This window comes from Misgurnus anguillicaudatus, chromosome 14 (assembly GCF_027580225.2).
Source record: "Misgurnus anguillicaudatus chromosome 14, ASM2758022v2, whole genome shotgun sequence".
NCBI classification, from domain to species: Eukaryota; Metazoa; Chordata; class Actinopteri; order Cypriniformes; family Cobitidae; genus Misgurnus; species Misgurnus anguillicaudatus.
Window position 1 is genome coordinate 1248651 of NC_073350.2, and position 18940 is coordinate 1267590.

The 18940-nt window shown below is 38.1% G+C and overlaps 2 long non-coding RNA genes across 2 annotated transcripts; both read left to right on the top strand.

Annotated features, from left to right (window-relative positions):
- The first annotated feature begins 4958 nt into the window (after positions 1–4958).
- LOC141369537 (uncharacterized) lies at positions 4959–5810 on the top strand. The gene is made up of 3 exons (XR_012373330.1): positions 4959–5448; positions 5621–5686; positions 5783–5810. It is a non-coding gene; the product is annotated as an uncharacterized lncRNA (long non-coding RNA).
- A 10193-nt stretch (positions 5811–16003) lies between these two features.
- Positions 16004–17206, top strand: LOC129450155 (uncharacterized). Its single transcript, XR_012373331.1, has 2 exons — positions 16004–16088; positions 16497–17206. It is a non-coding gene; the product is annotated as an uncharacterized lncRNA (long non-coding RNA).
- The last annotated feature ends 1734 nt before the right edge of the window (positions 17207–18940 follow it).

Below are 18940 nucleotides of genomic sequence, written 5' to 3' on the forward strand. Positions count from 1 at the left end.
GCTTGTGTTTGTTAAAAGTTGTTTTACTAATTGCATGTGTTACGAATGATTTGGAAGACTTTGCATGTATCTCTTCTATGCCAGCTGCTTGTTTATCTGCTGTTTCTTGAGCTCTCCCTGCGTCTAGTAGTTGTTGAAGCGTCATTATGCTGTCCCGTAGTGCCATCTTGCGGAGACGGGATGAACTGCAGCTTAGAATTATTTGTGACTTGATTTCACATTCACAAACTCGCATTTTGTTGCCATCTGTCTCAATCTGGTGTGATATGCATCTAACGTTTCATCTTCGTGTTGTTTTGCTTGTCTGAAGTGATATATTTCATATTCTGGATTGGCTTTAGGACAGAAATAAGCGTCTAACTTTTCTCCCCGCAGTAGCGTAGTCTTCTCCTGTCTCTGGCAGCGTTTCAAAAATGTCGAAACACCTCGGGTCCCGCATGATGTAGTAACAGTGCTCTTTTCTGCTTATCCTCTTCTATGTTGAACGCTTGTAGGTAGTTGTCGAATCGACTCTGCCATTTTTTCCATTGCGAGCCGACTGAGCTGGGTTCGGAGTGGAAATCGAACATCGGAAAATGTGGGAGAGTCGTCATTTTTGCGGTCTGTGTGATCCGACCAGCTTTGTTATGTCTTTGGGTTCAGATCTGTTTATCGCTCGTCGCCAAGTTGTAACATCTTCTTCTATGTTAAAATATTACTGACACAGGAGACGTTGTTATCAAACGTGCTGTTTACTCAAACACATGCCTTTTTGCAATCATACAGGCTTAGCTTTATATTTCCCTTACGTCAGAGTCCCCTTGTTAAACATAAAACATGGAACAGGACTACATGCAAACACTACACCCCCACTCCATTGGATAAAGTGGGATGCTTTTCTGTGTACTCTATCCAGTAAGGCTACAAAGCTAATATCTTTAAAGTATCTCCTTTTACCATTCTGTAACCTGCATGCGGCATCCTCTCCTTGACTTGTGAAACAAGCTGATCAAGTTCCTTATCAGTACATGTAGAATACAGTCCTCTTACGGTTGGGTTGTTTTCTGCCATCTTTTTAAAGAGTGTAGCTAGGGAAACTCCTAGCAATTCAGCAATTGTTTTAACAGGAAGCCCAATCTCCAGTAGATAAGCAATGTGCTCCATAGGTACTACAACCCTTGGATGGCCACTTGTAGTTTGTCTTTCCACCTGAACTATGGGATGTGTCATATGTGCATGTCTGTGATTCTGAATAGTATTGTACAGATCAGTTAGTCGTTCGGTCACATCCTGAGACACATGAATATGCTGAGCCACAGCATCAAGAAATACAACGTCCTGCCTACGTACAAAATCCAAGTAGTCAATATCAAGTTGGGGTTGCTGAAGAGCATGTGTGACTCTTTCAAGTAGTCGTTCCAAAATGTGATGATGTAGTTCTTCCTTTTAAGAGATATGAAAAATACATTTTACTATCAAAAAATGAGAATCAGGATTTATAACAGAGGTCGGCAACAGGCGGCCCGCAGGCCAAAAGTGGCCCACCAGCAATATTTTATGGCCCGCCGGATTATTTTGGAAGTTTTTTTTTTTAAATCAGACTATTTTTATTTTACAATAACAGTTTACAAAAATGGCCCTTTGTATCATTCCTTCGTTCATTTTTTTTCAAATCAAAACCAAAAAGAAAATGAAGAAAAATTACTTGTTTTTCTATTATTTATTTCCTGATCTAAAAATCAAACGACTAATTTTCCGAATGTGCGCTCAGATCAATAATAGAAAAATGAATGAAATGTGTTCAGACCAATTTTAATTTAACACCTTAGCAGATATATCCCAAGGAAATAATTTTAAACAGATCAGGTACTAACAGATTACATTTTTATAAGGGTTTTAACTCTTTCACCGCCAGCATTTCTTAAAAAAGTTGCCAGCCAGCGCCAGCGTTTTTCATGATTTTCAAGTTTAATGCCTTCCAGAAAATTTTCTTCTTCAGATATATAAACATACAATATACCAAATGAAAGAACAGACCCTCTGCTTTCAAACAAAAAAAACCCGTTTCATCCTACCTTGAGTAGTTCTTTTGTGATCAGCTTTTGAATATGGGTAGGTTTCTGCAAAAAACACCACATTTTGAGCAAAAAGCAGAGATAATTCAATTTTTGTGAAGGACTTTTCATAGAGATCCCATTCAGAGCGATCTTTAAAACAGACACGGACATGCAGCAGCTTGCCAGAGGGCAATACTTCAGGGTTTAAAAAGTTGCGGAATGGCGCCACCTAGTGAATAATAGTATTGCGGAAAGACGGAAATACTCGTCATTGGCGGGGAAGCGTTTTCTCTTGATTGACGAGATATCTCGTCAATGGCGGGGAAAGAGTTAATAAGGGTTTGAATAGTAACCAAGTCTCATTCGCTTACAGTCCGACTTTTGAACTTTTTTCATTATTATTTATTGGTGTATAACACACTGATAAATAACATGTATTACTTGATAAAAAATATTTGCACTAAATGCTGCACAAAACTCTTCCTCTAGCCTACTTGAGAAAAGCCGTAGCCGAGCAGCGATTTCCCCGCTGCATACTGCGCAGGATGAAATTTTAAAATATAAAGACGGTAGCGGTCAGAGTGTTTGCTACTGAAACCATTGTCAGCCACAACATTCTTTTTGTGCAAGGATGTTTGAAATAGTTTGGCGGAAAATAGCCTACTTCATTTGTCAGTAGGGCAATATGGTTTCGGTTTATGTTGGTTAGAAATTTGAGTGATAGGCTTTGTCCTATTTAATTTATTATTTATATTTCATTATTTTTTCTGTGACATTTTTTCTCTGCTGACAGTACAATGTTAAAATAATATTTATATTGGCAAGAACACAATTTTTGTAAAGCATTTGTAATTGTTATAGGCTACTTCATCTCTCTCTCTTTCCGTTAGAGACATTTGAATGTGAGATTCTGGAAACGAGACCTAAGTTTTGCGGACTTGTCAGGTTGGGAAATAAAGCGGGTGAACACAGAGTGTATTTTAAGCGGTTTACCAGGGTGCAATTTGTGAAAAAAAAAACAGCATTTGCAGGAATTGTAAAAAAAATCATATTAACTCATGAAGCAGCCTAACGCAATATTTTTACTCTAATAGCTTATCTTTCCCCACAAATATAAACTGTGATCATGCACCACGAAAAAAACATGCAAGAATTAAATCTTCAATGGCAAAACTATATGGCACAATGTAATGTCAACTTAAACATAAATATGAACAATGGACTGATTGCAAAGTTAAACCATTACAGTAGAAACAGTTTTACTGCTGCTTTTAAAGTAATAACGTTAACTTTACACTGCCATGCTGAGCTACAGTGAAATGATAGAAAAGACAGATGCATGTAGTCAATTAGCCTCATTTACGTGACCTAAGAAAATAATACTAGTTTTTAGACAAAAAATATACAATTTAAGTGAATTTGTGCTTAAAACAAGCAAAAATATCTGCCAATGGAGTGAGAACATTTTACTTGAATTAAGTGTTTAAGAAAAAAGAAATCTTATTTCACAATTTTTTTTCTCACCCCATTGGCAGATAATTTAGCTTGTTTTAAGGACAAATTCACTTAAATTGTATATTATTTGTCTTAAAACTAGACTTATTTACTTAGGTCATTTTGCTCATCAAGAAAAAGCCTCTTAATTTAAGAATTTTTAGATATTTCTACTGAAAACAAGACAAAAATACTAAGAAAGTCATTTTTTGCAGTGTACGTTGACCAGAAAGGAGGAAATCCCACACATCCCCCCGGCAAATCACACCCTGCGGTTTACTGAATAGAACCTTGTGGGAGCTGGACAAAAACAAACAGCCCAGCGCAGACCTCCTTAAACCTTAGATGTGTATGTGTGTGTCCCGGATAAAAATTAATTAAAAAAGGAATAAAGTTCAAAAGTCGGACTGTAAGAGTCTTTCATGAGAAATGCCTGTAAAATGTTATCACTATAGTACATGATCTGTTTAACCCCCTGGGGTCCAAAAACGCGGGGCCGCGTTTTGACGCATTTTTTCCTGTTTCCTGTGACATCCACTTAAAATACTCCGTCATTCATAATCATACACATACATGTAATACATCATTCGAAACTGTGAAGTCTCTACTTTAATGTGAGTGCCTTCATAATAACAAGAAAACCGTGTTCTTTTGGCAAATAAAGAAAATAAACAGGGAGTGCATTCAGACATCTCTGTCTCATTGACCATCTTCCTCAAACACGTTACAAACATGAACTGATAACTCCGCCAATACTTGTCACACGAACATGATACATATGTCTAAAGAAAGCCTGAAATGTCTACTTTTACATGATGTAATTAAAATCTGAAGAAATCATTGTCTGTTTGTGTAATCGACATGTAAGTAAAGAGAGGTACAGTTTTTCGGGCTCGACCTCATTAGCGCTAATGTGATCCCACCTACCTTGTGCGCGCCATTCATATGGAAATTACCTGATGCGGGCTATGCAAACAAGGTCAACGCCCCCAAACAATGCTTTAAGAACCAGCGAGTTTTGACAGTTTCATTCATTTATCAACGCGCTGGGAAGATGACACGCTTTACAGGTGAGGAAGCTCTACAGATGCTCCTGGACAGCGAGGAAGAGTTCACCGTTTCTTCAGACGAAGAGCAGGACTCCGACGATGAACGTTGGTATTTTGAAGAGCGACTTGATCCAGCTGAGGATATAATTTCTGAAGAGTAAGTTTTACATACATTTGTTGAAATGTTGTGTGATGTAAACTTGTTTATATACTGTATACTGACTATTTGCACGCAGATATTCATAATGACTTTATAGAAACGTCTCGTAAATGGCAACTTGTATTTAGGCTACATTAAAATGATAGTTCTTACATTAAACAGTATGCTGATTAGTGTAATGTGAATATGTTATAAAGCAATATCACTAATATAAGTGTTCATGCCGACTTATCAATTACACGATTATTTGCTCGGGTGTAACATTGTGCTGTAAATGAGCCCGGAGATATCATGCGTTAAACAGTATGATTGTATGGTGTAATGTAAATATACAATATATCATAAAACAATATCACTACTTAGAATATATTTTGACTAGTGTTTATGCCTCAACAAGTCTTGTTTACGCGACTATCTGTTCGGGTGTAAATGTATCGATGTAGTATCGATGTGCTGTAAATGTGTCCGGAGATATGTAATGTGTTAATGTTTAGCCATAAATATGTCCGGTAATGGCCCATTAACAAAGATATACAGCGCATCTCTGTGCCAAATTATGTTATCTCAACTATGCTTTCCTTTGTATTGCTTTATAAGTTTGTTACTGTGGAGAATACATGATATTAATTATTAAAAACTTTTGTAGGAATGCTGCATCATTGTCCTCTTCAGCGGGCATCTGCAGAAATGCGACGGACATTCATACAGGGTAAGTCACATTTGCGGGATTTTCTGTTTCATTAGTAGACTATTACTGATGTTTTGCCTAGTATTTTGGAAAGTACAAGATGGTAGGCTAATGATGTTTTATGCATATATATAAAGTAAACATATCTGTATTTTCCGAAAATACATGATACAAATAATGTTTTTTTTTTTAGTAATGTGGCTTCGCCGTCATTTACTCGCACGGGGGCATCCAGAAACGAACCCGAAATTCATAAAGTGTAAGTTACATTTACCGGCTTTTGTGTTCTCAATATTAGTATTACTGATGTGTTGCTTGATTGTTTTTATGCATAAAACTATGATTGATTTTTTAGGAATGTTGCTGCATCACTTTCACCTTCGCATTGGGAGGGCACACAGAAGCGCAATTGAGAACAAGAAAGGGTACGTCCACATGTAACCTTTTTTTTTCTTTTATGCATTCACAATATTTGTATTACTGACATGTTGCTTATATGATAACAGTAAATGTTCATCATGCGCAAATATGCATGTATCTGTTCGGGTGTAAATGTTTCGATGTAGCCTAGTATTGATGTGCTGTAAATATGCCCGGAGATATGTAATGTGTTAATGTTTAGCCATAAATATGTCCGGTAATGGCCCGTTAACAAACATATACAGCGCATCTCTGTACCCAATCTTATCTCAGCTCTTTACTGCCTTAGTTATTGCTTTTGTTACTGTGCAGAATACATTATTAAAAAAAGTTCTCAATATTAGTAATACTGATGTGTTGATTTGTACTTTGAAAATACATTATATTAATTACGATTTGTTTTCAGGAATGTGTCTGCAACACCAACTTCGTCTGGTACTCGCACGAGGGCACGCAGCTGCGCAACTATGGGAACAATAAAGAGTACGTCAACATGTACCCATTTTTCTGTTATGCCTGCACTATATTAGTATTACTGATTTGTTGCTTAGTACTTTGGAAAATACACGATGATACTAATTATGATGATTTTTTTTTTTTTAGGAATATGGCTGCAACACTTTCGCTTTCATTTCCTCGCACGAGATCACACAGCAACGCGACCGATATTCATCCAATGTAAGCCACATTTACCAATGTTTCTGTTATGCGTGTACTATATTAGTATTAGTAATGCACTCAGGCTCCACCGTTGTCCTTCGTTCCTGTGTTTCCTGTTTAAAGTGTGCTTTAATAAACTTTCATTGTTCACTCGCAACTGCTTCCTCATCTCTCATAATTTATCATGACAGAAGGATCTGGCCAAAATTGGAAGCAGCGAGTGTACTCCGGGATGTCTCAGCCCCACAGTGATCGCCCTCCTTCTTCAGAGAGAGAGTGGGGAGAGAGACGGAGGAGTTTGGCTTCCCTCCGGCAGCGGGGTGAGTCAATTCTGGATTTTGCTCAGGTCTTTTGGACCCACGCTTATGGTCTGGGACTCAATAAGTCGGAACAAAAGAGCTGGCTCAACCATTGTCTGGATGACCCTCTGCCTCGGTGGGAGATGGACGGGCTGGAAGTATTGGATTTTTGGGGCTTCGTGAGTTATCTGTACAACCGCAGCCGTCAGGATTTATGGGAATCCTCCGTCACGGTCTCCGCCCCTGTACAGAGGACTGAAATGCCGTTTGAGCCCATAATTGTTCAACCACCACATAAACCCCGTAATCGCAGGTGCTGCCTGTTAACCCAGAGCAAACCATTGGTGCCCCGGACACTGCATTGTTTAGCCCTGTCTTGTCAGAGCTGGTGTCCGAACTCAGTCCAGCTGCCGCCATATCCGACTCGGTGTATGAGTCAGTCTCCGGTTCCATTGACTCTGTCAAAGTTCCACGTCGTCGCCTGGTCTGTGTAACGGATAGCCCGATAATGTCGGTTCGAGCGACCGGAATTCCCAGACTGCTCCTTTCTCCCAGTGAGCTTTCCAAAACGAGTGAGATACCGAAGTCTATTGAGCTAGGTGAACTGTCCGGTTCAAAGGAACCGATCCACAATAACGACTCAGTGAACCTCTCCGAATCTCGGGAATTGATGAAAGGATTCAACTCATTTGAAACATCCAGTTTAAATGAATATTTTGAACTGTTTAAATCTCCTGTTGATGCTCTACCTGTAGGTACTGTTGGAACTATGTGTTGCTCTTCAGCTCAACAGGAAACCTCACAAGCTCTTTTACCCAAATCATCTGACCAACCTGTTAGGACTGGGGGACTCGAACCTGAATCAACTGAACTCTTCAACTCAACTGGATCATCGGATCCTGAACCACAGGTACTCTCTGTAACCCATGAAATTTTTGAGTCATGTGAGATGTTTGAGCCTAATGAGATTTTTGAGTCAAGTGAGAATTTTGAGTCTAACAAGTCTTTCGAGCCTCAATTCCTAGAATCTGTGCCCAGTGAAATACCTAACGAATCGTCCGCTGATTCTCCGAGCAAGCTCTCCACTGTTTCTCAAGGTGAACTCTCTACTGATTCGCTGATTGAACTCTCCACTGATTCTCTGGACAAATCACCTTTGAGTGAGTCATTTCAAAGTGATTCGTTAATAGTAAATTATTCTGTGGAACTGTTTATAGCCAACAAAGTCACCTTTTCACATGAAATTACCATTGTTCATGATTACTCAAACCTCAAGAGCTTCTTGAACTTTACGAACTTTATGAAGCATCTATGTTTGCTCTGGCGTTGTGTTGGGTGTGGTCTGTTTTCTGTACATCTGTTCCACAGGACATTACCCAAACTCACAAACATGAATCCTCTGAACACCCTCGCACGGCTGGAGGATTTCAGGACGATGTCAGGACTAAAAGGTCCAAACCTGAACCACGCACTCTCTCTGCCACAATGGAGCCACTCGTTCCCCTAAGGTCACGTGAGTTCTATGCACCTCTCATTATGGAAGAAGAGTTTGAATTGGAGTCCCATGAGATATCTATCTTGACCAAGTATGCTGTTCCAGAGTTCCCTGAACTCTCTGCCTGGCCCAAGATGGCCGATCCCATGCTTTCTGAACTCTCTGCCGGGTCCAAGAAGGCCGATCCTGAGCTCCACAAGTTTTCTGCCACCACTAACATGGCCCAGAGGGCCTCTGTCTGCTTCCGCCCTCTACCCAGGTTCCTGTTACCACCAGCCCCACCATGGTCTCTACGTCCGTACTGGTCTCTGGCTCCGCCTGCGGCTCCGCCTTGGTCTCTGGTCCCATCTGTGGCTCCACCTTGGTCTCTGATCCCGCCGGCGGCTTCTCCTTGGCCCCCTGATCAGTCAGCCTCGTCCTGGTTTCCCGGATCCTGGCCTCTTCACGGGCCTGGCCCTCCGTCCCTCCCCCTGCTCTTCCACCAGTCCACCTCCCACCTGATCTCTAGCCTCTGGAAGTGTCTGGTAGCCACTCCTCAAGGGGGGGGTACTGTCACAGTCAGCAGACTGTTCCTGCCGGGGATAAGTGTCTTCACCTGTCTGCACTCTCATTAGACCCTAATCACCGGCACAGCTGTTCATCATTACATCAACTCCATATATACTCACCAGTTTCTCTGTTTCTCTGCCAGATCCTTACACTCAACAGTTGGATACTCGCGCTTGGACTTACCCGTTTGTGGATGTACCTGTTATTGTGTTGGGTTGTGTCGTCTCGTCTCCGTGTGGATGTTTCCGGTCATCAGTTTGGATTTACACCACTGATCATCACTCCACCAACGCCGTCACCTTCACCCGCACTCAGGCTCCACCGTTGTCCTTCGTTCCTGTGTTTCCTGTTTAAAGTGTGCTTTAATAAACTTTCATTGTTCACTCGCAACTGCTTCCTCATCTCTCATAATTTATCATGACAACAGCGTGCAACCACAATCAGCTAAGTACTGAATGCAAGGTGGAACTGAAATACAAAGGCATGCGCTGGTATGAGACTTTTGACAGTATTATATTCTCAAGCAAAAAAATTGTGATTACAGCTTTAAAATGTATGATTGACAAATATATATAAAAAACTTTATGCAAAAACAAAACAACTTATAAGAAAGAGATTTTCACTATTGCAATTATATACACTATTGTACTGTACAAAAAGAGTACTTATGTATTAATAATAATCATATACAATTGAAACAATGCTAAAATGTTGATTTGTTAATGTTTATTGCATTGAATCCAGGGCCGGAGTGGGGTCACTTTTCAGCCCTGGAGTTTCAGGCCCAAGACCGGCCCACTTTTTCCATAGTGTTATTCCAAATTAGCACTTTTTTCAAATTGGATAAATAAAGCCACAGTCCAGCTCTTACTATAGTTTCTATTAATATCATGGTTAAACAAATAAGGTAAAAGTTAAATAATATTTCATTTAAGATGAGAAGTTAACAAAAATATTCCTCTACACTCTAAAAAAGGCTGTGTTATTTTTTACCCATAATGGGTAAATATTGGACAGAACACATGCTGGGTTAAAAATAACCCAATGTTGGATTGTTGTTATGCAACCATGGATTATAATAACCCAACAGTTGGGTTAAAACAACCCAGCATTGGGTCAATTTTAACCCAGCAGCGTGTTCTGTCCAATATTTACCCATTATGGGTAAAAAATAATCCAGCCCTTTTTGGAGTCTATTCCACAAGAAAAGGTTGATAAATTATTAGCATTGCTAATGCTATGAGGGCTATGATTAATCAGATGCAAATAGAAATATAAAACCCAGTCCTAATTAAAAAAAAAAAAACAATTTGACAAAAATACTGAATCCAATATTGGGTAAATATATAGTGATTTATAAGCTTTTTTTTTTCGGCTGGTCATTTTTGACTGGGAACACAAAAGGTGTTATATGGTTCTGAACACAACCTGAGGGTTAAATAACTTTAATTCATATTGTTTTCTCATGGCCTCCTCATTTTCAGCGGCGAACTGGCTTATCTGCTGCTCAGAAGCTGCTTGCATAATATTTGCAAAGTCTATGAATCGCCATGTATACACAAAAGGCTAATATTTTAACAAAAAAAAGTTGGCTTGTAAATAGTTTGACAACGGTATTAGCCGAATAATTATATTGCTAATGCTAATCATTACTAGGCTTATTTCTCTTTAAGTTACCTGTTGTTGTCCTCTTGAAAATAAATCTGTAAGTTTGGCACATTTGGCAGCATTATCCTCCAATGGATTTTTTCTTCAACCTGTTTTTTACGCCCTCCTCCACTCAGACGTGTATTGTTACGGTAGGGCCGGCCCAGCCTACCGGAGAAAAGTTTTCTTGGATGTGCTATGGACCGAACCAACTCTATGGGAGGGGGAAACTCCCTCACATTGTACAACCCATGCAGTGTCAATGCAAAACGTGTGAAGTGTCATTTAAGAGAAGATAGACTCACTAACTCCCGGTTCTCCCGATTACCCACCCCGGGCCTGATTGAATCAGTATCAGGTTTGCACCCTCCATTAATATTGAAGAAATATTGAAATTTCAACAAATCGCCATTATTGTGATCAGTGTTTGCTTTAGTTTGGTCCTTGACTCTTGAAGTTCACGCAAAATATTTCTTTTCTTTTTTGTGTTTGTATGTGTTTATGTAGACATGTGCATTGGAAAAGAAAAATGTGTTTCAAAGTTACGTTGAAAATTATTTATTTTTATGAAGATGTCAAGATGATATGAAGACTTTCGTTGCAAAGTGAGAAACTCTATTTTTTTCAGAAATCTAGTTTTTTGCTTGTGCATTCCAATAAATATCAATTCAACTGCAGTTGGTTTGTTTTAAAAAATACAGCTAAGTAGCACCATAAAACTAAATAATAACATGATAACAACATAATAAACACATTTTGACAAAAATGTTAAAAACGGAGTTATCTCGTTTTGCAACAAAACTCTTCATATAAAATTACGCTGCTTTATGTGATGATGTTGATCCATATTTGACCATTATAATTGTTCTGGTTTGTAAATCCATTGTGACAAGATAAACAGAAAATATGCTGACACATTCAGACATCATTATTCATCCTACAAATCTCAACAATGGTGACAATCATCAAACAAATTCAGATTAAACGATCAACTGCAATGCATGCTGGGAGTCATAAATTAGTTTAGTACTACGATGATACCCAGCATGCATTGCAGCATGAAGCTTCCTTTTGTTGATCATCACCATTGATGAGATTCATAGACCGATTCATGATGTTGGAGATAGATTCAGTAGTTTTTATCTTATGTGTGTTTTTATAATTCTCAAAATAACAGACCTGACACTGCTTCCAACTAGTACTGTAATATCAATTTCTTACACATCTTTAACAGTATTTCATTTATATTATTTAGCTATATCTACAAGAATGAAACTACTTGATAACATGAGATCTTTATTTTCTTTGCAATAGCAGATGTAGCAGATGTATTGTAAAACACTGCTTCAACAGCCAAAGAAAACTTAAAGGGGACATTCCATGAAAATCAGACTTTTTCCATGTTTAAGTGCTATAATCGGGTCCTCAGTGCTTCTACCAACCCAGAAAACATGTAAAATAGCAACCCTGTAACTTTGTTTTGGTAAGGCTCTCTCTGCAAGCATGTGAATATATAGGTAATTCAGATTTCGCTCCCCCCATGACATAGTAAGGGGATCTTATTATAATGATACCGCCCCTTCATCTGCGCTATCTAACCATGACGAGGCCTCACAAGTGCGAGAGACAGAGAGAAAGAATGATTGACAGCACGTAGCATTTGTATTCCCTCAAACACAAACAGTAGCCTACAATCTTATAACTTGTAGTTTTAATGGTCTTTCTAAAGGTTGAAGATGAGGATTAACGTTACCTTAGTGCAAGAGTGAGAGAGAGTGCGAGTGAGTGTGAGAGAGCAAGGCGACGGTTCACTTTCATCAATACAAGTATGTTGTTTAATATGTTTCTCTGAAGTTTATATGAATGAACACAAGAATTAATGCACTGCACGAGACAGAGTGAGAGAACAATGCGTATTCACTATCATACTCAATACGCATAAATATGTTGTTTAATGTTTCTCTCAAGTTTAAAATGAATACGAGGAGTTACAAGACAGAGAGTGAGAGACGCGAATGTGTTCAATCATACACAATAAACTTAAACATATCATTTGATCCGTTTCTCTAAAGCATTAAATGTGTTGTTTAATTACAGATCATTTAAATGTGCTCGTGTGGTTTGGTCAAAAAGTAAACTTCTGAGTGTTTGTGGAAGTGTATTTTATTGTAACATGCTAAAAAGCATTGTGCCTGTTTAAAATACTGGCAGCATGAGACCTAAAAGTCTTTATTTTTATTCCATAATGTTCCCCATCTGCTGATAAACATGTATTTAGTATGCATAAAACAGATGATTGACTTCTTAAACTTGTTCAAATATCATTGTGCCTGTTTAAAATACTGGCAGCATGAGACCTAAAAGTCTTTATTTTTATTCCACAATGTTCCCCATCTGCTGATAAACATGTATTTAGTATGCATAAAACAGATGATTGACTTTTTAAACTTGTTCAAATATTTAATGCTTAACATCGCTTACTAACTTCTTTCGTGAGAGAATCTCACTATTGATGCTCTGTCTTGTCTACAGCGCGAGCGCTTGAGACTCCGCCAACCTAAGCAGCTAATTTGCATTTAAAGGGATACACACAAAAACTGTGCATTTTTGCTCAGACCCATAAAGTGCCTATTTTAACATGTGTAACGATGGTGCTTTAAAGAAAGCGAAGGAGAGATGAATCCATGTGCTAAAGGTTTATTGAAGTAAAATCCCAAAAGGGCCAGCAAACACATCCAAAGGGCAAATCCAAATCACGTTAATCCAAAGACAGGCAAATGTTCAGGGCAGGAGGCAAAACAGGCAAAATCTAAAAACAGGCACAGGTCAAACACAGGCAGATACTAACAGAATACAGGTTAACAGATACAGAAAGGCAACAGGTAACAGGCTAACTTACAAATGTAATAATCAACAATGACTAACAGGACTGATGTGGCTTTATACAAAACAAACAGGAAGTGGGAAGTGAAGTGTGACATGATGATATTTCAAAATAAAAAACAGAACAGAGCAGGGTGTCAAAATAAAAGTACAAAACACAAAACACAACCAGAACACATAACAAAACCTTACAACGGCCATTCCCAAACTGTGGTCCGCGGACCACTAGTGGTCCCTGAGGGTACTGCAGGTGGTCCGTGTAAAGGCAAAATAAGAATATGTATATTTTAAGAATATGCAGTGTTGTGCCTGAACGAGTTCATTGAACAAAAGTTGAACGTGAACTGAACGTAACGTATTCATGCCTGATGTTACTGTGAACGGCACACTCTTGACTAAAACACACTGTAAACAGGCCTTAATGTGTAGCGTAAAAAACACCCAATCTGGCAACACCACCACCAGTCAGTGTTCACCAGTCACGCTGCATGAGTCATCAAAACAACACAGACGCTGCTGAAATTCCTGCCGCGCCACTCAAAAAGTTTAACATTAAATAACATCATATTTGTCTCAAATGCACTCTAAAAACTCCTGGGTTATTTCTTCAACCCATATTCTGGGTTATTTGTGTTGGGTTAAAATTATGGGTTATTTTTTCAGAGAGTAATCATTTTCTGGGTTATAGGGCTAATATTTTGACCCAATTCCTGGGTTGTTTGGGTTTCTGGGTTATTTTTCAAAAATTAACCCATGTTCTGGGTTAATGCCCCGCCCCTCGCTGTTGTTCTGGAATTTTCTCACAACAGTCGTTTGAAATAACTGTCACTTCACGGAGTTGTTGGCCTGGGCTTCTTCGGTGCACCTTCGCTGTGTATTCAAGGTAAGCAATTATTTTAAGTGTCAATGTAATGTAAACTTTCTGTGTCCATGTCCCCGTTGCTTATCTAATTGTTATAAAACCGGTAAAAATACGACAAGTACAGTGCAGCTAGTGATGACTTCGTACTTCGTAACTACATTCTTATCCAGCACACTTTTTCAGTTTATGGCCAGCAATATTGTTATGTTTAAGGACATTATGGAGTTAAGATATATCAGTACTGTGTTATGATTGTACTGTATAAGTTAATTAAATACAATCGTTGCTGAGTCTGCAGTCTGAACACTTTACCTCAGAGCGTCCGTAAACTGAATGAATTTGAATATCACCTGAAAATCCAATAACATCAGCAAATTTCAATTTAAGTAGCTGATTTCTGTAAATGAATGTACATTTCAGCACATGGTGAAGTCCGTATATACATTAACGACGATTTGAGACAAATAAGTGTAAATTTAAAACTATGTATATGGCGCTATACGCTGCAGACAGACGTGAAATTGCACCGCCGGTACACACACATACCCTGTGTCTCCAAAGGTCGTGAATCAGTATATAGTGTACACAAGTTCGGGCACTGGTAAGGACTTTAGCTCACTTGACATCGGGACACTGTTCACTTTATCCTGTGATGTGGCTGCTTAAAGGTGTTGTGATCACTCACAGCTGTTACGCATCAACAACCGGCAAAACCAACAGCTCTCTGACTAAATTTTTAAACAATACATTGTGAAAAACGCTGCCATTATCCTCTTATATATCCGTGCATAAAATTCGAGGAATATAATTACATTTTAAATTTATATATTTTTAACAATTTTAAATAAATATTATTATTTATATCATGCGATTTTCGGTTGGAGATATTCGAAAAGGTCACGTGATTTGTGGTAAGGGAACATGGGGACCATCAATGCTCACTGGGTTTTGCGTTGCATTGAGTTAAGTTATGTTTACCAGCTGCGCCATGCTTATATTATACATTGTTCTACTGGCTGAAGTAGTGAGATTTAAACAAGCTGGTCAAGTCTTCAAATTGTTGCTAACCTCTATATTGCTATGTTTTCTCCAGGTCTTTTTAAATGGACAGCTTTGTTGCTGATAAGCTAACTGAGTGGTGGCTGTTTAAGCTGACAGAGACATTTTTGAGTTAAGCTTTTTACTCTTATTGCCCTCATATCATCTCTCTATACCTAAACATTTTTCTTTAAAGGAAAACTACATTGTTTTTCAATATTTCACTATGTTCTTACCTCAACTTAGACGAAATAATACACCCCTGTCTTTTTTCAATGTGTGCAGTACATCGTGTACAGCGTGTCGTGAATGTGTTAGCATTTAGTCTAGCCCTATTCATTCCTTAGGATCCAAACAGGGATGAATTTAGAAGCCACCAAACACTTCCATGTTTTCCCTATTTAAAGACTGTTAAATAAGTAGTTATACCAGTAAGTATGGTGGCACAAAATAAAACGTAGCAATATTTTAAGCGGATTAAAAAATGAGAACTATATTGTATGGTGGAAGAGCACTTAGTTTGCAGAACTTTGATCTCTGGTGCAATAACATCACTCCTGTGAACTCCCCCATCTCTTTCAAAATCAGTGTGATGAGGATGTAAAAGACAGGGATGTATTATTTCTTCTAAGTTTAGGTAAGAACATCGTTAAATATTGAAAACCTTTTTCTTTAATAGGGCTTAAAGGGATAGTTCACCCAAAAATGAAAATTCTGTCATCATTTACAGGCCATCTACATTGTTGGGAAGAAGACAATCCGGCACTCCACTGAAGAGTCCTGGACAGCATTCATACACCAAATGTCTGTAAGTACAATGGACCAGTTTCTCAGCACCACTCTGAGAAAGAATATTCTTAATTCTATAACTATACTGTACATGTGAAAGAAGGCAATCCATGGGACATGTTTCATTTGAAAGCAAAAGGGTGAATCCTGGTTTAAAAAAAACCTTCATGCTCCTTGCAGTTGTATTTCAGTTTTGGGCGATGCCATCTAAGGTAGCAATCTGACTAGAAAGTGAAGTTAAAGATGTTAAGTTTTATTACTAATTTTCTTGGTCGCATTCATGACCCACTCAAAATAAACACAACATTTGGCTTCCTTGTACAGTTAGTATCAGCATTATAACACAAACTGGTAGTCTATTATCTTGCTTACAATTCACTTTCTACACAATATTCACTTTCTATCTTTCTGTCTCTGTCTGTTTTAGGTTGGAACAAATATGGTGGAATACAGTGGCGGGTCGTGACTGCTCATCCGAGGATGCGCTAATTCAAAATGAGTGTTCAGATTGTCACGTGTGTGGTTTCCTTTTCCAAAATATGTGTCCTGCGTGTCGAGAGATCAAAACTGTTTATGTTAAAAGAGACACTCATGTTCACAAAATACACACTAGACACTTTCTTAACAGTAAACTCTGATTACGCATGAAATTATGCCAGTATCTGGCAAACGCAATCATCTCTTTTATCATAAACCCTTTGGACGCGTCTGCAGCAGGCACTTGTTTTGGCATGACGCGTGATGCACCCAGGATCTCTCAAAGCGCAGAACACATATTTGGAAATAACGAACCACACACATGACGACTACATACATGTTGTGACGAACTTCGCATCGAGCCCCCTCAAAAAATAAGTCACCGGCCCCCACTGATGAAATACCTTCAGCAATCGATGCCATTCCCCTCTGGGAGATCTTAAGCTGCAGTAAAAGACACAACCAATGTTTGAAGACTTAAAGCCTCAAGTTCAATTTAGTTATTGAATGTTGTCAAATGTTTGAGAGAGAATGTTTGAGAGTTGTTTATTTTTCTATTTTTCCTTTCTAATGTTATTACAGTGTGACCTTAAATAAATAGGTCAAAGTGTGTGTTTTTTATATAGAATTTAATTGAATGCAATAAAAATGTAAAACTGATTGAAATGTGTAAGTGCCTGGATTTTTCTTTTCTGAAATAAATAAGGCATAGTGGCATAGTTACACAATTTAGGTTATCTATGACCTTTGGTTAAAAGGATCTACTAATTTCTGGGTTATTTCAACCCAGATATTGGGGTCTTTCTTTTGACCCAGAAGTTGGGTTATATTAACTACAATGTTGGGTTATTTTAACCCAGAAGTTGGGTCAGGTATTTAACCCAGACGTTGGGTCAAAAAGAATAACCCATTTTTCTCGGTTGAAATAACCCAGAAATTAGCTGGTCCCTTTTTAACCCAGGAGTTGGGTCAAAAATAACCCATAATGGGTTGTTTTTGACCCAGGAGTTTTTAGTGTGTATGCTCATTCGGCATATCATATGATATTTTTTATTTAGTTTTACAGTTTTAAAAGTGGCAAAAAAAGTTCTTAAAATCTAACTGGTCTCTGTAAATATAACTGCAGATGACAGCAGATTAGATTCAGTTCACCTACTAAGAAATAGGAGAAGCAGGGGCGAAAATTTCATCTAAATGTTGGGGGGGACAATAAACATAAAATTTTTCGAGAACAATTTTTGAAGGGGACACCAATAATACAGGCAAAATTGTACTTGCAAGGAAATGTGTACAGATAAAAAACGTTTCTCTTTCTCTATGAACGGACGCAAATTTTATTTTAATACACATGAATGCAGAGGTGAAAAGAGTAATAAAATATTCTACTCAAGTAAAAGTAAAGTTACTTTAATAATATTTTACTTAAGTAAAAGTAAAGTTACTGGTCTAAAAATCTACTCAAGTAAAAAGTAAGTCATTTTAAAGTTACTTTTTTACAGCGGGAAGAGGTTTCTAGTATAGTTCAAAAAGGAAGGATATATACATCTCAAACTATGTTTTTAATTGTTAACATCTTTACAATTAAAGTCCAATAACAAAAAGTTAATAAAACAAAAAGCTTTTTTATAACTAAGAAACATTTATGGAATTATTTAATGATTTTTACAGGTGAGTTATGCACTTTTGAAGCAAAAATAATATGAGGTCAGCAGCTGTAAAAACAATCATTATAGTAAGGTTGTAATTGATGTATTGCTGGTAACATACATTATGTTATTAAACTATATACATAAATGAGCATATAATGAGATGAGTGTCATGGCTATACACTATACATCCTTTACACATTTATTGTATTCTAGTTTCCCAGACCTGTGTACCAGATGTCTTTCAATCTCTCTCTCTCGCGCTCTCTTGCTCTCTCTCTCTCTCTCTCTCTCTGCAATGTCTAATGACATGCGCATTCTCGAGGACGTTGTTTGACTTGACGCGAAGCTGCTAGACCTCGGAAGATAATGCGCATGTATTAAAAACGCGTCGTGCAAATTAGCGGTTAAAACCCGGTCGGCAATTCTCAAACTCCGTACTCAAGAGCATGAACCCTACCTGAATGAAACAATCGCTTTGCGTCAATGGCTAGGGGTTTCTTTCATAAGAATTGAATTGAGGGTCTGCATTAGCCCGCGCCTGTCTCGTCCCTCTACATGGTTCTTTTTGCGCGTTCCCCCGCCCATCAATCAATCATCCGTGGCGCGTCTTTATCACCTTACTTTTTTATTTATTTTTACTCAGTAACGGATATGATTTAACATGTTGAGAAGTAGTCTTCAATACTTTAAACATATTTAAGTAAAAGTAAAGTACAGATTTTAAAAACTACTCAAAGTAAAAGTA